This window comes from Oxyura jamaicensis, chromosome 3 (genome assembly GCF_011077185.1).
Source record: "Oxyura jamaicensis isolate SHBP4307 breed ruddy duck chromosome 3, BPBGC_Ojam_1.0, whole genome shotgun sequence".
Taxonomy (NCBI): domain Eukaryota; kingdom Metazoa; phylum Chordata; class Aves; order Anseriformes; family Anatidae; genus Oxyura; species Oxyura jamaicensis.
The window spans coordinates 77,842,713-77,867,255 of NC_048895.1; the positions used below are offsets into that span (position 1 = coordinate 77,842,713).

The 24,543-nt window shown below is 40.6% G+C and overlaps 1 protein-coding gene across 3 annotated transcripts in view; it reads right to left on the reverse strand.

Moving 5' to 3' along the window:
• MANEA (mannosidase endo-alpha) overlaps positions 1–24,543 on the reverse strand; it is a 205,667-nt gene that overhangs the window by 92,289 nt on the left and 88,835 nt on the right. For all 3 annotated transcript variants that reach the window (XM_035321418.1, XM_035321419.1, XM_035321420.1), the window contains one exon: positions 8,210–8,303. The gene's annotated coding sequence lies outside the window, so the exon portion shown is untranslated. The remainder of the gene's footprint in view (positions 1–8,209; positions 8,304–24,543) is intronic.

Genomic DNA, 24,543 nt, shown 5'->3' on the forward strand with positions numbered 1-24,543 from the left:
TTTCTTCCCTACAGGAATGCACTTTTTGAGTGGCAAGATGGATAATTTATTTTCCAAAGATCCTACTGGAATAAACACATACTACATGTTTGTCTGAACTTGTGGGAGACTTAAATTAGTCATTTGACTGTGCTGATTCATTGTAGGGCTGTATTGTATATCACTGACTTGTCTGGGATGGACATATTTACAAACCTAGGTTACCTGTCTCTGACAATGTCTTACAAATGCAAATACATGAAAACATCTCCTACTGCAGTCTTTCTTTGGTCAAGCACAATAGAAAACATGTGTTCATGGCATCACTGTAACTCCTTTTGCTAGTTATCTTTCTTTCAGTTTACATGCTTTTTTCTTTTTTTTTTTTTTCTTTGTTTTCAGATAAAAAGGATAACTTTGAGAAAGAGAGTTGATATAGTAAGGGTAACACTGTCAGTCAAATTTACCGTGAACCTAGCTTTGGCTTTTTCTGCTCTGACTTCACACTTGGAAGCATAGTTCAGGCTTCTCCTGATGAAGCTGCATACTGAGAGAAATGAAGTGTCTTCTCCCCATTGTCAGTCCTCCGTTGCCTGCTGCCTACCTAATCACTGTTGCTGAGCAAGGGGAAGCAAACCATTGTTGTATACTCATCAGTCAGTATGTTTTTATGTTCTCCTTGGTGTTTTATTAACTTAGAGTCTGTTGCACCTGCTAGCTCAAAAACTGCTATTGTAGCTAAAATTATGCCATTGGATTTGGTATTTCTGAGGAAATCTGTAGTTTCAAAAAGTTGTCAATCTTTCTAATGGCAGATAAGTTCTCTCTACATGCTTTATTGATTTTGGAGATTTCATCTCTCTATATGATTTTGCATTATCCATTGCTTTGAACTATACCTCACTGGACTAAGTTCTTCCCTTAATATATATATTAAAATATATATATATATATTTCCTATTAATATATATTATATATTAACGTGATAATAATTATATTGAAGAAGCCCAAACTCCATATCAAATTTAATCTAAATAAAGGCTTTCATTCACTTTAATGCCACATTCCTTAAAAGATAACAAGAGAAAAAATGGCACTTACTGTTTGTAAATAGAAAGACAATTGATATGGGTGTTTTTTGACAAAGTCAAGATCAATAGAAATGCTTATTTCATAGCTATGTAAAAAAAAAAATAATAATAATAATAAAAAAAAACTGTTTCTCTCTGATCCTTCATATTTCACAGGCCATTTTTATTTAGAAGAGCAGAAAAAAGGTGCCCTTAGAAAAAGCTGTTTTGTAGCAAAATAAGGTACACTAAACAGTATAAATTAGATTTGTTTTAGGAGTATAGAAACTAGCTAGACCTCAAATAAGGTTGCTTGTCAAAAATTATGTGAGACAATGTGGTATGCTTAAAGAAGTTAATACTTACTGGCCTGGAGGCCTTTATTTTTGATTACTAAGGAGTGCAAATAAACTTGCTTGTTAGGGCAGAAATTTAAAGGGCAGTCTTCAGATGTCATAAATCATAGATCTAGGAAGAAATAGATTAAGCCCAAAATACTGGGTCAGCATCAGCAACATAGCAGTGTTGTTTTAATTCTGTAACAAAGAACTGATTCCAGTTATTATTCTGTTTCTTGGGAGTAATTTAATTCTAGTTTAGCTGCTAAGAAAAAACATGACATAAATTATAATTCTTGATTTTTTTTTAGTTTTGTTTCTCACTCTAATGGATCAATGCTAACTTTCACCCTTCCTCTCATTAAACAATATGTTTCATTTCATTTTTATCACGAGGTAAGTTGATACTTCCAAATTTATTTTTTAATAGGTACACATTAACCTTAGTTAAAAGCATGTGTAATTTGTAAGTGCCCATTTATGCAATTTTAACTTAAAGGTTCATAGGACTGCATGGATCTTGGAAGATCATTTAACACATGTTCAACAGGGATCCATATTTATGTCACTAATATATATTTCTGTCCCTTTACAGTTTTGGAGATTGAAAGTTTACAGAGCAATCTAATTTAGTGCTCCCCCACCTTTGCAAAAGATACATTTTTCTTAATATTAATCTGCATCTTGCTTGCTGAAATTTAGATGTGTAGAAATGTAGAAATATAGAAATCCCTAGTTCTGTCTGCCACAGATATGAAGAACTACTCTGTCTAGGAGAAAATATGTGTTTATGCATTGTGTATATCATGAATATCATCTTGCTGTTGTCTCTTTTGTTTACAGTCTTCTCTACTTTAGGCTAAGTAACCCAGGACATTCAGTTTTTCCTGAGAGAACATGCTAATAGACCTCCCATTATTTTTATTTTCCTCTTACTTCGTTGCAACTGGTAGGGACTTTCTTGAAGTATGGTGCCCCAAATTAAAGATTAGGTTGCAGTGCTGCCCAGTGAGAGAAGCCATGGAGTGTCCACCCTTGAAGATAGTTAAAACCAAACTGGACACAACCCTGAGCTGGTCCTATTGTAGCAGGGGAGCTCTACTGGATGAGGTCAGAGGTCCCTTGCCACTATTCTACCATTATGTAAAAATAACACCAAAGTCTAAGCTATAGCTACAGGACTGTCTTCTTAATTGAACTGGAATAAATAAATAAATAAATAAATAAATTCACTGTCTTTGAAATCTCTGAGACTTTTCAGTTATGGAGACAGTGTAGAGAATATTGTTTTCCTTAGTTTTCTAAATCTAAGTTTTGCACACATCTAAGTATAAAGATTAAAGTAAATGCTTATGAAATAGTTACTACATTAACGAGCATAAAAAAAATAGCAAGCCCAAATATGTTTAACAAAATGGTATGTATTTTTTATGTGAAGAAAGAAAATTAAGTCTGAATTTGGAAACATGTAGATTTGTCAGATACATCTGTATGAGGAAGAAGGCATGTTGGTTCCCAGTGCTTTAACAAGACTAGACAGTTCTTCATCTTTCTGAGCATAAACTTTTTACTCACTTTTAAATAGGTACTAAGAACATATTTTTGTCTGTTGGTGTATGACCCATATCCATTTTTCCATCATAATAAATGACATAAAATGCTCCTTTATAAAGGAAATGTAATCACTGACACACTAACTGCTCCCCTGAATGTGATTCTTCACATGAAATTATGCTTACTCCCATTTCATGAAAGACTATTATACATTTATTAAAATACCCTGACAATGTGCTATGCTCAGAACAAAGCCATGATTATAGTTGTCTATGTGTGACTGTGAGTTGTTAGAGAGAAGCTTAAAGAGAGAAAAGCAAGATTTTTTATTTTTTATTATTTTTTTACCTAATATAGACCTTTAAGGTTTCCAGTCCTCCAAACTGGGAATTAATCACTTCACTTCCATCAATGACACATTCTGATTTTGCTGTTTTTGTTTCAAATACAATTACCTTATTTGGGTTGGAAACCAACAATAACAACAACAAAAAATCAGCATGAGATTTTCAAATGACCTTGAAAGATGTGATTTCATTGATTTTAAAAGTAGGATTGTATTTTTTAATGATGACATATTACAGATATGGTATGACTTTCATCTGATCACAAAAGAGAGTTTGGGATAGCTCAGTCTCAGAAGAGTAGTAGAGTCTCAAAGTAGCCTCGTTATTTTTGATAAAACCTAGCTTTGCAATCATGCTTACTGTTTAGCTGTGAATATCTAGAGTTATTTAAATATGATAACATATATACAAAATCTTTTCTGATTTATTTATTTCTTCACTGATACATAGACTGTGTGGTTCTTTTTTTTTTTTTTTTTTTTTTTTTTTGGTTTTCTTTTCTTTTTTCCCTTCTCAAACATGATTAACTTTCAAGAACTTTCTCATATTCAATTATTTTCAAAAGATTTCTTCTATTGTCACTGTTGGAGGCAAATGAGGGCTAGAATAACTACAGGTCTGACCTGGCATTTCTTACATTCCAGTTCTGCCCTACCCCTTTGGTCAATAGTGGCATTAAGACCATATAGACACCAGGGTTCTTTTAGGATCGGTAACTGCTGCTATTTTATTGATGACATAATGACATGATGGTTGATTTCTTTGGGCAGGCAGCCATGGAAGAGCTTGTAATTGAATCTGTCTCATGTTCCTGAGTGTAGATGAGGTTCAGGATTATCCCTCTTAGGATCTAGTTTCAGGTATTCTTTAAGTTAGCACAAACTGATGCTATGAGCAAAATCATTTTGTTACTTTACTTACACTTTTGATAAAATCAAATGTTTTTGATGTTCAGTATTAACAGTTTTTCTCACTGGTGATTGTTTCCTGCATTGTTTAAGCACATCCAAAACTGAAGTCTAACAGCAGAGAGCAGTTTAACTACTTATTTTCTCACAACAGTCAGGTGAACTGTGTCAGTGCTGCCATCAGGGGCACCCTGAGACCCTTGTGATGCCACCAGAGAGTCATGGTCACCCTACGACCTCACAAAAGGTGGCTGGCCATAAATGCCCTAGTTTGCGTCCAGTCCAGCTGCTGGTACTCGACGGAGCTTGAGGGTCCATTGCTGGAAGGTGAGAGGTGGGGTGGAGGTGTTGCAAGAAGCACACGCAAAGCCCTTCTTGTTGCATGCAAGCCATCGAGGTCCTTCGGTAATGTTATCAAATATATATCTGTCTATGTACCTCATCTGTCCTAAGTGTAGTCTTGTGAAGTATAACCTATCATCAGCATATTTGCCATTTTAATAGCAATGTTTGTAATCCATACTAAGAGTATTTACTGCTACAGTACTGTTGACAGCTTGGTTGAACCTAGAAAGCTAATGCATATTTGCTGACAGAATATTTTCTTCCTGGTTCCATCTGTAGTAGTCCTGCTGGTGGCACGCAAGACATCGACGTCCAGCCAGAGAGACGTGAGGCGTCAAGTTCCTGCTGATGTCCTGCTGGTGAGGTGCTGAGGACAGCAGGCTGCTGATAACTGCCTGGCACCAGGGCAGCCTCCCACAGGTGAAGACCATCACTACACCAGGGCAGCTGTAGTCACCATGAACTGGCCACAGCAGCAGCAGCCAGAGGAGGCCCCTGGGGATGAGACATGTGCCGTCTGCCTGGGCCAGATGTCCAATGAAGCTCGTGTGGACCCCTGCAGGCACTCCTTCTGCCTGGACTGCATCGAGCCCTGGGCTGCAGAAAGAAACACCTGCCCGCTGTGCCATGGGCCCATCATTGCAATCGTGCGCCTGGCCTGAAGACCCCGCAGAAGGATGCATCGCAATGTGGGGCTGGGGTGGCAGCAGCAGCAGCAGCAGCAGCAACAGAGAAGCCCCTCCAGCTATTGATCCCGCAGTGTCTTGCCCAGACACAGGGAGCACAGCCCCTCCATGGCACAACAACTCATCCGAAGCTTTTCGTGGCACTCGGGGCAGGAGGGGCGCAGACTGCCACGGTCCCCGCAGGATGACAACATCAGGGACACATCCTGGCTGAGAAGGGCCCAGCAGGAGCAACTGGGGTCTGGCGACAATGTAGGCCGCCAGGCCGGGCCCCAAGCCTGAGCAGGACCTCCCCTGGGGTCGGGCTGGGCGTGGCAGCCACAATTACCCCAGGAATAAATTGACTTTTCCACCTTGCAAAGCCTCTGCCTGCACTTATTCCTGCATCCGTCAGCAGGGGGGGCTGAACGTAGCCCTCTCCTGCTGCCGGCACCACAAATTGGGTTGGAGATGTCTGCTCTTGATGGGGAACAGCTGCAGGTGGTGGGTCCCCAAATCACACACAGAATCACACAGAATCACACAGAATCATTACAACATTATACATGGTTTTATTAAGACAGATGTGCATGAAAGCTGTACTACTATGTCAACAATTCAATATTTTTTACTTTTACAAACTTTAAACTAAGAGCTATATTTTAAGGTACTTTTGTCCAAAATCTTGGACACCCCTTGATGTCCAGATCTATTAGTTTTCTTGAACACAGATTTTAGAAGCACTGAAATCCTTAAAGGCTGAGGAGCTGCATAGAATAAATGGCTAAAGTGCTTAAAGACCACCCCATTGCATAGTCCCACAGCAGGGAAAATTCTGATGAGCTGCATTTTGAGTTGTTTCATTTGAAATTTCTAGAACACGGAAACTTTTCACACATTTTGCTGATGATCATCTGCAGCAGATATCTTAAGTACTACCTTGTAATTTTCAGCTTTTTTTTTGACCAGATTATTCTGTTGCCACCATTTGGATATTTCTCAATGACACAAAATACAATTAAAGGTCTACTAAAGTCTGTTGAAGGACTTGTGGTGTCATTAGATGCTCAAGTTAATATATTTGTAAACTGGAACATTTTTATGTTGTTTCTTTCTGTCCCACTCCCATACTACACACATAACACGAGTAAAATTTTCATTTCATTAATGAGCATTATTGCTCCAGGTTTTGTCTGCATCCACTGCTTCATAACCTTCCATTCATTTCTTGCTGATTCACCTCTTTGAATTGCCCCTTGAATATCTGTGCAGACAGTTAAGTACACTAATACTTTGCAGTATTTGTATTGTGTTTCAAAACAATCATTTTCAGTCACTTTTGCTTGCTGGTATTTGTGGCATTATGACCACACAGACACCAGGGTTCTTTTATGATCAGTAACTGCTACTACTTTATTGATGACATAACTTCATTATATATCTATTGCCTCCCATATTGAGGATAAGCTCCCTTCTTATACCATTCCCCCACAGCGGTACTTTCCCACTCACTATTCATTGGTCAACATCTTTGCCCAGCAACTGCAAACACCCAGCAAGCCCCATGCCCCAAGGGCCAGAGAACAAGCAACTGGAGATGGCAAGGCATCTCCTGAATCACCCCTCTGTGTTCCCTTGTGGTGGTTTTACTGTGCTAGGCAGCTGAACACGACAACCGCTCTCTCACTTCCCCTCCTCAGACGAGGAGGGGAAGAAGTAAAGGAAAGAACAACTCACGGGTTCAGATAAGGATAATTTAATTAAAGAGAATTTATATATATATATATATTATTAAGGAAATATCATTATTAATTAAACAATTCAATTAAAGGGAAAAAAGGAAAAGGGGAAGAGGGAGGGGGAAAGGGAATAACAAAACAAAACAAGTAAAGGCTATGTGGAAGTGCAGAGGAAAGAAATTACTCTCTACTTCCCACAAATGAGCGATGCTTGACCACGTCCTTGAAGCAGGGCCTCAACACACGTAGCCGGTGTTTGGGAGGAGGACAGACGTTTTTGCAGCGAGAGCCCACCCCTCCCCTCTTCTTCCTTTTTCCACCTTTTATTGCTGAGTGTGACATCATATGGTATGGAATATCCCTTTGGTTGGTTTAGGTCAGCTGCCCTGGTGATGTTTCTCTCTCACTTCTTTGCCCACCCCCTAGGAGGGTTAGAGAGAGTCCTGATGCTGTGCCAGCACTTCTCAGCAGCAGACACAACACCGGTGTGATACCACTGCTGTTCTAGCTACAAGTGCAGAGCGCAGCACTGTATGGGCTGCTGCAGGGAAAGTTAACATCCCAGCCAGACCCAGTACATCCCTCTAAACATGTCCTCATCGTTAAGAGTCTGATGTTACCACCAACCATGGGGCTTGTCGACCCCTATGGCCATACTCCCACAGTCGATTGTCTGTACATTTAGATCACCTCTTGATTGCTCTTGCTTTTCTCAGTTTTGATGCCTGTAAATTTGATGCCTGTTCTCATTTAAATTCCAGACCTTTTTCCATAATTTTTTTTTAAACCTATTTACAAGTTTCCATATTCTCCTCATCTATATCTTTCACAAAACGTGTCTGCAGAGCTACATAGCAAGATATACCTGGGTAGAAAATAATTATACTGTCTTACACATGCTGTATAATAGAATAAAAAGACCTGTCAAGGCATATGGCCTGTCTCATAAACTGCAAGGTCATGTGATCCATTTTTTATGGGCTGGAGGAATACACATTTGTTTACTGCTATTACTGGTGGTTTTATTAAAGCAAACAATGGAATATTTTGGAATTTATTGTATTTACCTGTGGGTGTTGATATTACATTTTTATTTCACAGATTTACAGTTACATCTATACTTGATTTGACTAAAATACAAAAATACCTTTTTGCAAAATGCAAAGCTATGTTAGAGTTGGATTTCTGTATGCTTTAGTCAGTACCCCTCACCATCTTAGAAGGGATTTAACTTGCCAATAGAAAGTTGTGTGTTTTTACTCACCAGAGGTATTTAAAGAACTGATAATCCTTCTGATTTTTCTGAAACAAATATGTCAAAATGTGATTGAACTTCTTATGCAGATAATTCAGATCAACTGCAAAGGAGAAATCATAGCTCAGTTAAGGTAATCTTTCTGCCTGCTGAATGAAAGTTGCATGATGAAAATAATAATTTTTAAAAATGTTTTCATTTAAATTTTATATCTTTCTGCCTTGGGCATTAATTGCAGTACAAAGTAAGTTAATATTTTGTTTTTGTCTTTGTTTATATGAACACATACTTTATGTCATAGAATATTAAACTGGATTACGTTTTCTTATGCAGAGACATCCACAATGTCAACAAATGAAAATACAATGATAGAAATGGGAAACTTCCCACTTTCACTTTCCTACCTTTTAAAAGGCATAACTTAGGAGAGACTTCATTTCTTGTTGATTGGCTGCTACTGAGCTTCTTGAAAACCAATTCCTTAATTTCACTTTTTCAGAAGGCACATCGAATCTAAGGCTTATGCTGAGGTTTGGTATTAAACAGACTGATGTACTGGAAATGTACTCCTAGGGAGAGTGAATTCCAAATTTAATATATGAAGCTCAGCTAAATTAGCAACCAGGAACAGATTAACTATATCTAGCTGTGGGTTTAGCTTCTTATGTGTTTTAACAGTGTTTTATTTATTTATTTATTTATTTTCCTATAGAGCACTCAGATTAAACAATATCTCTTATGAATCACCTTTTGAATTGGTGGTTGAATACACTTCTTTCTTATTGCAGTTCAGCTCATTTTAAAACAATTTTCAGTGGCTTGGGATTGAGGACAGAGAAAACTCTTCCAATAAAGGTGAGATCAGTAAATCAATATGTATTAACACTAGCTGAGGTTTACTGTGAATATAATAACTGTCTATGACATAGCCTTTATTTTGTTTCCATCTGCACTGGGTATGGAAATGACATTAATAGTGTCATGGTCTTCCTCCAGTCCAGTTTTTATCTCAGGGAAAGATGGGCCTCAGTTTGATAATCTTGGTGATTTTCTGGTAATTGATCTTTGTCTTTCCCCAGTTACTGCAAAGCAGGAAGTGCCTCTAGTGACTCTTGGCTATGTGCATGCTAGATTTTTGGCATTAAAAACAAACAAACAAACACACAACAACAACAAAAAACTCAGAAAATCACTCCTACTTTGCTCTTCACAATTTTTAGTCATCCTCAGACTTTCTCAAAAAAAATATTTTAACCAAAATATTTTAACAATATTTTATACCATCAGGCCCATTCCATAATTGAGTGGGGTTGTTACAGAACTCCCTTCAGTAGTTTGAGTCACTGCACATTTTACCTAGAAAAGGTAAACACCAGAAGTAGTGTTAGTAACCCCACAGTACTCTATTTTTCTATGCAGTTGGAGGATCAGAGGAGCTTGATGGTCTCTTCCTGTGGAGCTAGTTTCTCCTTTAGGGTCTCTCCTTCATCCCAGTCAATAGAGGTGGTGACTGTGGGGTTGCTGGAAGTATGTGTTACTCCTTCTAGGATGGGTGGATATACTACTTCCACCCAGCCAAGAGTCAAAAACAGATGGTTTGACCTACTGCACCATGAGCAGCTGTGGTGGTTTTACTTGAGTGGGCAGTCGAGCTCCACCACAACCACTCTCTCACTCCTCCTCCTCAAAGAGGAACAGGGAGAAAATACGATGAAAAGGGCTCAAGGGTTGAGAAAAGGACAGGGAGATCACACAATATTTATTGTGATGGGCAAAACAGACAGCGTAGGGATATGGTAAGATTTATTACCTATTACTAACAAGCTAGAGAAGTGAGAAACAAAGGGAATAAACCAAAAGCACCTTCCCCCCCATCCACCCTCTTCCACCTCCTCCCCTGAGTGGTGCAGGGGGACAGGGGAATGGGGGTTATGGTCAGTCTACAGTGTTTCTTCTCTGCCGCTTCTTCTCAGTCACTCTCATCCCCTGTGCTGTGGGGTCTCTCCCATGGGATGCAGTCCTTGCTGAACTGATCCAGCGTGAGCTGCCCACAGGCAGCAGCTCTTCAAGAACTGCTTCAGACATGGATCCATACCACGGGGTCCATCCCTTGGGAGCAAACTGCTCCAACCTGGATCCCTTACGGGCAGCAGCTCCTGCCAGGTCACCTGCTCCTCCATGGGCTCCTCTCCACGAGCTACAGATCTGGCCCGGAATCTGCTCTGGCAGGGGTCTTCCACAGGCCGCAGTCTCCATTGGTGCAGGTCCACCTGCTCCTCCATGGTCTCCTCCATGGGCTGCAGTGTGGAACCCTGCTCCACCGTGGTACTCCATCAGCTGCAGGGGCACAACCTGCTTCACCATGGTCCTCACCACAGGCCGCAGGGGACTTCTGCTCCGGCACCTGGAGGACCTCTCCACCTCCTTCTTCACTGACCTTGGCGCCTGCAAGGCTGTTCCTCACTCCTCTCACTCTCCCAGCTGCTGTGTGGCACAACACTTTTTTCTCTGTCTTAAATATGCTCTCACAGAGGTGTAAAACAACATCACTTACTGGCTCAGCTCTGGTCAGCAGTGGGGCCCTTACCAAACATGGGGCAGTTTCTAGATCCTTCTCACAGAAGCCACCCCTATGGCCCCCTGCTACCAAAAGCTTGCCACTACAGCAGCTTGTCCTAGAAAGCTCCATTCTTCCCATGTCTGTTTTCCAGCACTGTCCTGCAATAAGCAATGATAGTTTGTCTCCTTTGGCAACAAATCTGCAACGATGAGGACATCTGCGTGCTTGAGGTGGTCTCTTTGGCACTACAGCCATAGTGAAACAGCTGAGAAAGGAAGCTAATGTTAATTTACAGCCCAACATAAACTAGATATTGGAGTCTGTGTTCAGAGATCCTCTGGTTGCTTGGGCCTCATCTTATGTGGGATCATCTAGAAACAATCCTTGTGCACAAGACAAAGATGATGTTTTGGTGTATAAATGAGATATGCTGTTCAGAAACAGAGAAAAGATGGAAGGCAAAAGCTTGGAGTAGTAATAACACGAGGATAACAAGCAGATCAGAAAGCTTTTTGTGCCTAATCCAGGTAAAAAAGGAGCATTGGGTTTATAAGAAGATTGACTAGAAGAAGGAGTTCAGATGTCACTTTGAGTTCCGTTAAAAGGTTGTTACTTTTAAACAAGCATTTTGACTGATGTCAAAACAAATGTCAGTTAGATTTTCGATTATTATTTTTTTTCATCTTGTTGTGTACTACACTAAAACTTTTGATATACACACACCTTTTTTGTTACTACTAGTTTCCCTGTTGATTAATTAATTTCCTTTCTTCTTCAGAGTTTATCTTTTTTATCTAAAATAGAATTGCTTTAAACAATTATACAACTGGAGTACATAGTACAGTTGTTTATGCTTGACTGTGCAATTTTCTTCTATATGTGTGCATTTTCTTTTGCTGTGTTTGGAGAAGTCTGTTTTTCCTAACACCAGTATTTCTCAAGCTAAACAAATAATTGATGGTGTCTCTTTATTGGCTGGCACTATTAATTTGGATGAACTCTCACAAATCAATATATCCCTCCTTTGTATTGCAGACATGCAAGTTGTTTTTGGTTATTGATATTCTCTTACTCTCAGGGGTTTCAGTGCTCAGTATTTTCAAACTATTTGCCATAATAAAGACAAAGAAGTAAAGTACAATACTTAAGTTGATATAGGAATATACCCAATGTATATGAAATGTAATGAGGGAAAACATGGAAAAGCATGGTCCCATGGAATGTATTGATAGGACAAAAGTAATGATTTAAAACTAAAAGAGAGTAGATTTAGGTTAGATATAAGGAAGAAATTCTTTACTCTGAGGGTGGTGAGGAACAGAAACAGGTTATCCAAAGAAGCTGTGGATGCCCCAACCCTGGAGGTGTTCAAGGCCAGGCTGGATGAGGCTTTGAGCAGCCTGGTCTTGTGGGAGGTGTCCCTGCCCAAGGCATGGGGGTTGGAACTGGGTGTCCTCTAAGGTTCTTTCCAACCCAAACCATTCTGTGATTCTACGGAATGTATTTGGTCACTAATCAACAAATGTCACTGGGGAGGGAGGGAGGACACCTTGTAAAACTGATCTGCTGATGTCCAATATGTGGTCAGTGGACAGATTTAAAAGTCCCTTCTGTGACTTTCACAAGGAAGATAGGAAGCTGAGATAAGAGATTGTGAGACAATTATTTTATTACTGTAATGCCTTGCTAAGAGCTTTATCTGATTTTCTTCATATTGTAGACCAGTATTTGTACAGCTGAATCCTTTCCAGCAGGAGGTGGGTATATTGTGGATACTAACACTCCTGTTAGAAGGATGGAATTTAAGTGAAAATACTACTCAGTATTAAATACAGTTAAAACAAATAAAATTTTCTGTATTTATTATCCTTTGTATCCAGTTACTTTAAAAGTACTCTTCTAATTAGTTCCATATCTCCTCACCATGGATCCCTATGCTTGATGCTACATTTTGTAGTCTAAAACCTACAAAACTAGTTGAAATTAACTACCTGCTTATTTAATCTAGATTTATTTGTTGTAGTAATTCTCATCGTCTGTGTAGCTTTTCTGTGTTGATGAGTCACTTTGTTGCAGCTTTGAGAACAGCTGCAGTCATCAAAAATTGAAGAAGTGTACTAGGGTTTTTTGTTTGTTTGTTTTTGTTTTTGTTTGTGTGTGTGTGTGTGTGTGCTTCCATTTTATGAAATTTGCAGCTGATGCTGTAATTTTGTCAACTGGGAGAATTAGACAACTGAAATATTTCAAAAGGCTCAGTACTCAAGCAGGTACAGCTTGTGAAGCTACTGAATGGAAGTCATTTTTGGAAATTAAATTTTAGTAGTTGTAAAAAGTGAAAGATTAAATCACAGAATCACAGAATCACAGAACTGTAGGGGTTGGAAGGGACCTCGAAAGATCATCGGGTCCAACCCCCCTGCCTAAGCAGGATCCTCAGAGCAGGCTGCCTAGGTAGGCATCCAGACGGGCCTTGAATATCTCCAGAGAAGGAGACTCCACAACCTCTCTAGGCAGCCTGTTCCAGTGCTCCGTCACCCTCACCGTGAAGAAGTTCTTTCGCATGTTGGTGCAGAACTTGCTGTGTTCTATTTTGCAGCCGTTACCCCTTGTCCTATCCCCACAAACCACTGAGAAGAGGTTAGCTACATCCTTCTGTCTCCCACCCCTCAGATATTTATAGACATTGATAACACCCCCCCTCAGTCTCCTCTTCTCCAGGCTGAACAGACCCAGGTCTCTCAGCCTGTCTTCATAGGAAAGATGCTCCAGGCCTCGTATCATCTTTGTGGCCCTCCGCTGCACTCTTTCCAGGAGATCCTTGCCTTTTTTGTACAGGGGAGCCCAGAACTGGACACAGTACTCCAGGTGAGGCCTGACCAGGGCAGAGTAGAGGGGGAGGATCACCTCCCTTGACCTGCTGGCCACGCTCCTTTTAATGCACGCCAGGATCCCATTAGCCCTCTTGGCCATAAGGGCACACTGCTGGCTCATGGTCAACCTGTCGTCCACCAGGACCCCCAGGTCCTTCTCCGCAGAGCTCCTCTCCAGCAGGTCGTCCCCCAGCCTGTACTGATACTTCTGGTTGTTCCTTCCCAGGTGCAGGACTCTACACTTGCTCTTATTAAACAGCATCTGGTTTCTTCCTGCCCATGTCTTCAGCCAGTCCAGGTCTCACTGAATGGCAGCACAGCCTTCTGGAGTGTCAGCCACTCCTCCCAGCTTTGTGTCGTCGGCATACTTGCTGAGGGCAGATGCTATTCCCTCGTCAAGGTCATCGACAAAGATGTTGAACAAGACCTGACCCAGCACCGACCCCTGGGGAACACCGCTAGTCACAGGTCTCCAGCCAGACTCTGCGCCACCAATCACCACCCTCTGAGCTTGGCCAGTCAGCCAGTTCTCAACCCACCTCGCTGTCCACTCATCTATCCCACACTTTCTCAGCTTTGCTAGCAGGATGTCATGGGAGACACTATCGAAAGCCTTGCTAAAGACAAGGTAGATGACATCCACCGCTCTCCCCTCATCTACCCAGCTGGTGATGCCATCATAGAAGGCAACGAGGTTGGTCGAGTACGACTTCCCCTTGGTGAATCCGTGCTGACTAATCCTTATAACCTTCTTCTCTTCCAATTGCTTGGAGATGGCATCCATAACAAGCTGCTCCAACACCTTTCCAGGGACAGAGGTGAGACTGACTGGCCTGTAGTTTCCAGGATTCTCCTTCATGCCCTTCTTGAAGACCAGAGTGACATTGGCTATCCTCCAGTCTTCAGGCACCTCTCCTGTTCTCCAGGACCTTTCAAAGATGATAGAGAGTGGCTCAGCGACCACGTCTGCCAGCTCCCTTAGCACATGTGGATGCATCCCATCAGGACCCATGGATCTGTGTGCGTTGAGCCCACTCAGACGCTCCCAAACCACTCTCACATCTACCAGGGGGGAGCCCTCCATTTCCCAGACCCTTTGTCCTCTTGCCAGGGGCGAGGAGTCCTGGGGGGGGGTGTCCTTGAAGCAAACACTGAAGCAAAGAAAGCATTCAGTATCTCCACCTTCTTGGCATCTTCCATGACCAGGACCCCCCCACCTCGTTCAGCAAGGGACCCATATTATCCCTAGTCTTCCTTTTGCTGTTTACATATTTGAAAAAACCCTTCTTATTATCCTTTATCTCTTTAGGAAGCCTCATCCCTAGGTGGGTTTTAGCCTTCCTCGTCACGTCCCTGCAGGCCTGACATCAAGTCTATACTCCTCCCAAGAGGACAGGCCCTTTTTCCACATTTCATAGACCTTCCTCTTCCTTTTGATCTTATCGACGAGCTCCTTGCTCATCTACGCAGGTTTCCTGACTGGCCTTCCCCGATTTCCTGTTCTTCGGGATGCACTGATCCTGAGCTTGGAAGAAGTGTTCCTTAAATGTAGCCCAGCTCTCACAAGCACCCTTGCCCTCAAGCAACCTAGCCCAGGAGATGCTCCCCAGCAGGTCCCAGAAGAGGTTGAAGTTGGCTCTCTGAAAGTCCAGGGTAGCAATCCTGCTTTTAGCCTTACTTCCTCTGCCTAGTTCCATCTGGAACTCCACCATCTCATGGTCGCTGCATCCCAGGCTGCCCCCAACCTTCACATCCCTAACAGGGCCATCCCTGTTGGTAAGAACAATGTCCAGGAGCACCCCCCGCCTCGTCGGCTCATCCACCACCTGTGTCAGAAAATTGTCTTCAACACATTGTAGGAACCGTTCGGACTGTGTGTGCCTGGCCGACTTGCTTACCCAGCAGATGTCTGGGTAATTGAAGTCCCCCATGAGGACCAGCGCTCGTAATCGTGAGGCTACTAGCAGCTGCTTGTAGAAGGCCTCATCAACCTCCTCCTCCTGATCTGGTGACCTGTAGTAGACCCCCACCACCGTGTCTCCCATACCAGCCCACCCCTTAATTCTCACCCACAAGCTATCCACTTGTCCTTCACCCTCCCCCAGGTGGAGCTGGGTACACTCTAATTGCTCCCTCACATAAAGGGCAACCCCATCCCCTTGCTTCCCCAGCCTGTTTTTCCTAAAGGGGACATAGCCCTCCATGACAGCGTTCCAGTCATGCGAGCTGTCCCACCAAGTCTCAGTGACTGCAACGAGATTGTGGCCCCGCGACCGAACCCAGATCTTGAGCTCATCCTCTTTATTTCCCATGCTCCATGCATTGATGTACAGGCAAATGAAAATTTTTCTTTTCAAGGTGAAATTTTTGGTTGGTTGGTTGGTTATTGTGGGGATATAATGACACCACATAGCTCTTTTTAGAAATGTGTGACCCTTAAATGGATCATATTCTGGTACTCTTGGGAAAAAAAAAAAAAAAAAAAAAAAAAAAAAAAAGTTTCATCTAAGAATAATCAAATAGAAAATTTCTATACTTGTTTTCAGTCTTGTAAGTGTATGCAAATAAGTAGATGAAAAAGCATATGATTTTGGAACAGTGAAAGTCTCTTTAGATGGGGAAAGAGGGGATCTGAATATTTTTTAACAAACTGTCCTTTCTGATGGTATTTTTCCACAGTACATTAGAAGATACTGTTTCCTGTTGTAATATGTTTACACCTAGCCTATAGTATAGATGAAATTTGTTGCATCAGGTTGTTTTTCATTTCTTTGCTGCCAGACTTCTTCACACGACAATTCTTTATCTACTTCCACTAATGAACTTGACTATAGAAGAGATAGAACACTGGGGCAAAGATGAAAAAAATACTTTAAGGAACTCAGAAGGCAAATATAACACTTTTAGTGTATAGTTAGTTCACTTATAGACTTTTCTATGATGCTTGGTTGTCAGGTAGAACAAGCTTTTATTTTCTCAGTCTCTGAAGTAAGGGCCAACTTTGCACATGCTTTACAGATGAAGAAAATTTGTGGTTTTCCCAAGGTCATACTGGAAATCTGATCATATGAAACATGATCACTCTGTCACACTAAAGATCATATTTTATTTTAAACAGTTTTTAAAAAAGAGGACAATAATGGAGAAATATAAATGTCTGAGTTATTAACATGGGAAAATTTGTCTCTGAAGCAAAGTTTTCTGATCTGCATGCTTTTCTGTGTTTCAGAAATACTATATACACAGAGGCTATAACTTAGGAAGTTATGTGGAGCGAATATTAAATGGCTTAAGTTTGGGCTAGAACATTTACATATTGGGTTTATGTATCAACTTTTTGGTATTGAAGGGTGGGTTTCAGGGATGGCATCTGTGAGAAGAGCACAAAAGCTCCCCCATGTTAGATAAGAGCCAGCTCCAGCTTGCTCCAAAAGGGACCTGCTGCTGTCCAGAGCTGAGCCAGTGAGCAATGATGGTTGTGCCTCTGGGAAAGCAAATTTAAGAAAGGGAAAACAAACAAACAACAACAACAACAAAACACATTGTGCAACAGCAGCTGGGAGAGCAAGAAGTAAGAAACAGCCCTGCAGACCCCAAGGTCAGTGCAGCAGGAGGGCAGGAGATTCTCCAGGCGCTGAAGCAGAAGTCGCCCTGCGGCCTGTGGAGAGGACCCTGGTGGAGCAGGCTGTCCCCCTGCAGCCCATGGGTCCCACATGGAGCAGATCTCCATGCTGCAGCCCGTGGAGGAGCCCCCGGTGGAGCAGGTGGATGTGGCCTGGAGGAGGCTGTGGCCCATGGAGAGCCCCTGCAGGAGCAGGCCCCGGGCCGGAGCTGCAGCCCGTGGAGAGGAGCCCACCTGGGAGCAGGGGGTCTGGGGGGAGCTGCCGCCCATGGGGGACCCATGCTGTGGAGCAGTTTGGTCCTGACGGATGGACCCCGTGGTACAGGGCCATGTGGGAGCAGTTATTGAAGAGCTGCTGCATTTGAGAAGCCCCAGCAAGATCAGTTGGTGAAGGATGGCATCCAGTGGGAGGGACCCCATGTGGAGCAGGGACAGAGAGTGACTGTGAAAGAGCGGCAGAGACAAAGTGTTAGAGACTGACTGCAGCCCCCATTCCCTCTTCCCCTGCACAACTCAGGGGGAGGACATAGAAGAGAGTGGATGAGGGGGAAGGTGTTTTTAGTTCTTGCTGCTCTAGTCTGTTAATGCAATAAATTACATTAATCTCATTTATGCTGAGTCTTTTTTGCCCATGAAGTGACTGGTAAGTGATCTCCCTGTCCTTATTTCAACCCATTAGATTTTTTTTTTTTTTTTTTTTTCATATTTTTTTTCTCCCTTTGTCCTTTTGAGTAGGGGGAATAAGACGGTGTCATGGCAGTGCTGAGCTACCTACCAGTGTTAAATTACTACAGTTATTTAAACAAATATTTATAATAATAATTACAAGAAGAATAGAAGCCTATCATTTTTAGATGAAGAGATTATTTATTCTGGATCCACAGAGAGTTGCTTTCAAGTATCCTCACAAAATCAGTCATTAAAGAGTCAAACAAAATTAAGAATACTATGGACGTGATTCAAACAATCATAGCTTATAAACTTAGCTTCCTTGAGATTTTCATTTGGTGCAAGTTCATATAGCTGTAGCTGTAACTGTACTGTGCTAATTTACTGCAGCTGATGATCTGGCCTACAGAGCTTTACTTTTAATGAAAACAATAATGATTCTGGCAGCATCTAGAATTCTTTATTATTCCATTTATGTAAGTTGCTTTCAGTTAACCAGAGCAACTTGCCTTGGGGTAACAGAAGTGAACCTTAGACTCAGGTAAAACTTGTGATTTGCCTTGCAGTTCCCCTTCCTGTAATGGCATTGTGGTCTGTAGGCTGTGTTGTCATGGCATGCCTGTCTCTTGCTGTCTGTCTTTATTATGGTCACAGCAGCATACTCTGTTCATAGCTACACACTCAATTACTTGTACAGACAAAACTAAGTAACAAAAAGGCCTGCTGTCACAGTGTAATTAATCCTCTGGAGTCCCATAGGCAATAAGCAACTGCACAAACAGCTGACTGAGCTAACAGCGTATGAATATATCTTGATTTGCAGCATGATCAGTTGTCTGCTGGTATTTATATACTTAATTGTTAATTGTCCTTTTTCATGTAGCAGAATTGAACTCTTAGCTCAGAATAACTTGGAAGCCACTGTCCATTGCCAGTGTATTTTTTCCAGTGGAATGTCTATTTCTAGCCTACTGATGAACCTCCCCTCCTGTTTTTATATCACAGGGTAGTATCAGTGCCTCATAGGAACAGTGAGTAATCTTATATCAACTACCCTCCTCGGTTTGATTTTCATTATCCTTTGTATATTACCTTCAGCAGATTTTTTAAAAGTATATTTTGTTTGATGAATAATTAAATTGTAACATTCCACATTAAACACTCTGGACTGAAACAAGTCAAGTAATAAAAAATATTACAAAAAGAAAGTAAACTTTACATTTTCTTTATATAGACCTGACCTTTGGTGTATAATAACCACATACTGTGACAAATGACCTGAGCTGTGAACCTCACACATAATAATGATGGATTTGTTTGGATTTCTTCTGACATTAGGCAAGCTATGTAATGATAAACATGCTGTTAATACAGAAGGTACATTTTTACATTTTTGAGAAAATGTGATGTTTATTCATCCTTTCAGTTAGCACTAACAAAAAAACGGATGTTTTATGCCTATAGTCATGATTCATAAAATGATAGTATTGTTACTCAAAACAGAATACTATTTTTCACAAGTAAAATGCAATAATGTTTGCTGAATTTGGTAGAATTTTGTGTGAAAAGAAAAAGCTAAAAACCTCAATACTAGAAGAGCTCTTAAGAAAAATGTAAGATCACAGCAATGTTGTATTCTTAATTGGTATAACAGTATTGTAAGAATTTCAGTCACAGGTGACTCCTGAATCCACTAAGTCAGTCACCAATGATATATAACTAAAGAGAAAAAATATATATCTCTTTGGAATATAACTTTGGATTGTATCTTCAGAAAGACCATATCAGCAAGAACTTCTCTCAGAAGCAGAAATAAAAAGGAGTAAAAGAAGAACTGCTAAACTGTAAGCTGAATGCCTTTCCTTAAAAAAGGTATGAAAATCAATAGCACAAAAGAAAAAGAAAATCAGAACATAGTATTTTGATGATAAATGTATAAAAAAAGATATGCATTACCAAAGTTAGATCATCTTGTCAAGCTAACCCATAGATAACTTGGTAAAACCCATTTTCTAATCAGATGAGTAAAAATACTAGGAGTGTTGAACTAATCTTTATGGCATCAGGGAAGCTTTGATATGTAACACAGCTTGAGGCAGCAACAAGGAGAGTTCCCTTCAGCTCTTTCATATTTAATGTTTGGTTTTGTGATACAATATTGTACAGATGAAATATTGACATAAAATTGGAAGCTATTATCAAGGCAGAGCTTACAAAATAAAGAACCAAACCAGCCCCAACCCCTCCCTTCCCCCCCCCCAAAGACAACAACAACACCAACTTTAACAATAAGCAATAAAAATGAGATGGAATTCAACAGCACAAAATAGCAGGTTAGACCCTTGATGATTCATAGTAGAAAGCTTTGCTTTAAGCTGATTAACTATCAGTTGCATATGGCAAATGGGCAGAAAGGTGTTCTAGCTGACCCATAGCTATCAAGGGGATTTGATAATGAAAATGAAAAATTTGATTCTAAATTGAATCAAAAGTGCTATCAAAGACTGGAAATGGTAGCATTGCTATATATGATCCTGGTAAAATCTTTCCTGATCAGACACATTCCAGAAAGATAAACTAAAACTGGAACAGGCCAAAAGAAGGGCTACTAAGGTGCTTAGAGAGCCTTCCTTTTAATAGAGGAGCTTAGCATGATTAGCAAAGCAAAAGAAAGTTAAGAATGGGTATTATTTTTTTAAAAAATACCCCCAAAAGGGAAAAAAGCTATTTAAACTAGAGAACCATTTTGGCACAAGAAGACATTGGATAAACTAGCTATGAATAAATTCAGGCTGAAAATTAGATTAATGTTGCTGACCAATGGAGCATTCAGATTTTGGATCTGTTCACCAATTGAAAGTACTGGGGTGAAACAATTCAGCTGTTTTTAAACTGGAACTCGATAAATTTATGAGAGATTATAAAATGTGGTATCTGTGATAGCAGGGCTTGATGCCTGCTTTCAACTATAGCTTTTCCAGTCCTCTTTCCCTCAATTTGTAGACGTTTAGTTCATACATTGTCTATTCAACACACAAAGAGTCATCAGCAATTTTAAACATGACATTTTTTCCTTCTGGAACTGAACTAGTGAGGTATCATGTTTGGGGCTTGTAGCTTACAGACCTGATGCAGTTATCTGATTACACTCACACACTAAGTTGTCTTCTACACTGTGGTGTTTAAAGCACTGTAATGCCACAGAAGATAGGACTGTGTCTGATTCAGGCTGCACCTTCAAGGGTATTAACAGCTAACTTGCCTATCCATTTCAAAATGCAGAGTCTAGAAACTGTGGTCATGAAAGAAGGATGCCTTGAGTTTTCTCTTTAAGTTATACACCTAAAATTCTTTTGTCTGTTAGGTCACCTTGTTGGATGTCATCTCCTCCAATAATCTGCTCAAATCAAGGTCAGCTTCCAGGTTGCATTCTGGCCTTGGCCTTGGACTTTATCCATTTGAGCTCTGAAACATCTCTGAAGATGGAAATTCAACAGCCTCTCTGATGGCTCTACGTAACAAGGAATCTGGCATATTATTTCATGAACTTCTTGATGAGGATTTTTTTCTTGTGTCTAATTGTCAGGGTGCCCCATGGGCCAGAGAACCCTAGTGTCTGAGAGGAACAGGGCCTCTCTGTGATCATCAGGGCCTTGCAGACAGGGCCAGTCCCACCACCCCAGCCAGAGAGTATGGTAGGAAAGGGGGCAGCTGGAGCAGCCCCAGCACCAGACATTTAGTACCTCCCTGTGGACAAGGACTGGCCAAGGCTGTGCCAGGCTTTTGGCTTGCAGATAGGGACCAGGAGCAGGTCTAGTGAGGGGATGGGACCCAGGGTCAGACACAGCCCTGTGAGGGCATACGCACATTCCCTTGTATAGGGCCATGGGAATGGGCTGAGGCCAGGCCGAGCCATCATCCTGTGTTTGGACTATGGGGGTATGTGGTAGAGCACAATCATAGCTGCAACAGAGCTGCAAGTAGTTCAAGTTGAAGCTGAATAGCAAGAGCCTCCTCTAAAAGCAGCTTCCAAGGAAAGGATGTGGAAGACCTTGCTGAGGCTTTTTTAGCAGACCTGTGGGCACCCAAAATTTGGATTTGTTCTAACTTTCCTCGCAATGGTTCTTATCAGAGACATGGCTTTCAACAACTTTAAACTATAAGATAAAGAAAAGAAGGCATTTTTGGGCCCTGACATTAACAAGAGTTTCTCTTGCTGCAGCTTGTATCCATTGCATCTCACTCTTTCACTGTGTACCTCCAAGAGTCTAGCTCTGTCTTTTCTGTAGCTAGCCTTTATGTAGCTGAAGACATCAATTAGATATCCTCTTCACCTCCTCTACGTTGGGCTGAACAAATTTGGCTCTCTCAGCACCTCCTTACATGTGATGTGCTCCAACCCGCTATATACCTTGGTGGATCTCCACTGGAGTCTATCTCCCATTTGACTATGTCTTCCTGTGTTGTGATGACCCAGAATGAACACAGTACTTCAGATGTGGCCCCCACAAGTGCTAAGCAGAGGGGAATAATCACTCCCTCAAATTTCATTCAATTTATTAGGGTGAAATATAATTTTTAATTCAAAACTCTTATATTTTGACCGCTGAGTTCATTGAATCGTAGGTACATGCAGTGGTAAATGGAAAGATGGCAAAAAAGGGAGGGGAGGATATAAAGTGTTACTGTAAAAAAGTGATCAGTATGTTTAAGAGGGCATGAGACCCATAAGTATTACTCAGGAGACAGACATTTGCTTAAAAATCTGTTTAGAAACATATGTCAGTACATTAATTCCTGTGCATCTTTTGACTTCTTTTATTATCCGTCATTCAGTTTGTTTTGTTGGTTATGCTCTGTCAACCTGCTGGTTTGTACCTTGTTGTTTGTTACTATGTCACCTAAAACATTGCCTTAGTGGTTAAACATTTTTATTTTTTTTTCCCTGATGTATATTTACCTTATTTTCATTTCCACACTTCAGTATGTGACCATCAACAACAGTTTGTGCCACTGCTAAACTGAGTCATTTGTGTTGATATTTATGTTTGTTATATAAAGTGTTATTTACACAGCAAGTTGTAACCATGATTTACAGTGATCACATTAATTGACCACATTTCACTGTGCACCTCAGCTGCCAGTAATTTGGACATAAATTTTACAGAATTTATTCTTGTTTTACAATGGGGGAAGCCTGTTGGCCTTTTGTGAAACTACATGATCAATGGCGTTGCACTAATTGGCTGGCAGCAATGCTAAAATGGTATAGCCATTGCTCTCCATTGTAAAGATAAAAAATGTAATTCCATCAATGTGGAAACTTTATATCGGCAATAAAAATCAAAGTTTCCTCTGGTGAAGCTGTGACCCACATATCCTTCAAGAAATCATATAAGGCTGCAACCTTCTGCACCACCAGTCTTTGGTAAATACATTAAATAAAGATTCAACACACAGGCATTAAGTAAGTCCACTGAGTTGTGCATTATTCTGAAAGTTGCTGAACAGCAGAAGGTAAAGTAATCACTCAGTAGAGTCAAGATGAATAAAATAAAAGGCTATCTCATGTTACAATTGATTTCAATCTACTGAAATATGCACTGTGCATTTTGATTAGCTGTGTAACACAGTGTGTGCTTCTGCTAGGAGAGAGAAACCCAACAATTTATTGTACTTTTGGCTGCCTATCCATTCATCAAAGCTTTCCTAATTTACATTCTATTTCCTTTGATGCAATCAATGTGAACAATGAAGGGTGTTACCTTGCATTTCTATACTTTGATCTGATTTGGCATTTGTGATCAACATAGTCTAGCAATGTTGCAGGATAGGAAACATTTTGCTACTGCCATCAATTACATTATTCATTGACCTTCCCTCTCCCTGCTGTACTTTGAAAATACATGCATATATTTCAATGTGTCATTTTTGCCTATACTGTGTTTGTTTGTTTTTTTTCAGAGCAACACTGTGTGAAAATGAGAAATGGTAAACAACATCCTTAGTGCTTAAGATGAAGAAAGCAATGGCTACTTATCCACCATTATATTGATGCACAGTTGTTGTTGCAATGAATATAAATAATAATAACAATACCATTAATTCTCCATGATATAGAGAGCTACATACATAGCCTGTAGCATTACGGTGTATATTTTTTGTTCCTGGACTTGAGGTTTTTACTCCCCCAGAAAGATGTAGTTTGATGATGTGATCTCGGTTCTTGAAAGTACAGAGGAATTGTAATAAAACTTAGAGCACATTATGAAAATAAAAATAGTGTTTTTAGTTCTAGCAGGTGACAATGAGAAATAAATAGACCCGTATTACTATTTTTATAATTATATCTTGGAACCTCAATGTGATAATCTCAATGTGATAATCTTTTATTGTTTATCTTTGGATGCATCACTTTCTTGCTATATACCTAAGTTCTTTCACCTATAGAAAGGGATAACGAGAATTATTTTTTCATTATTTGTAGATTGCCCACTAAAAAAAGAAGTGTTGTGTCTGTTATGTTAAGTGATCGGGCAAAGCAAATATGGATGATAATAAAAGTCATAGGTGAGCTCTGTTCCATTAAAAAGGTGAGGGAAAAAAAATAAATATATATATA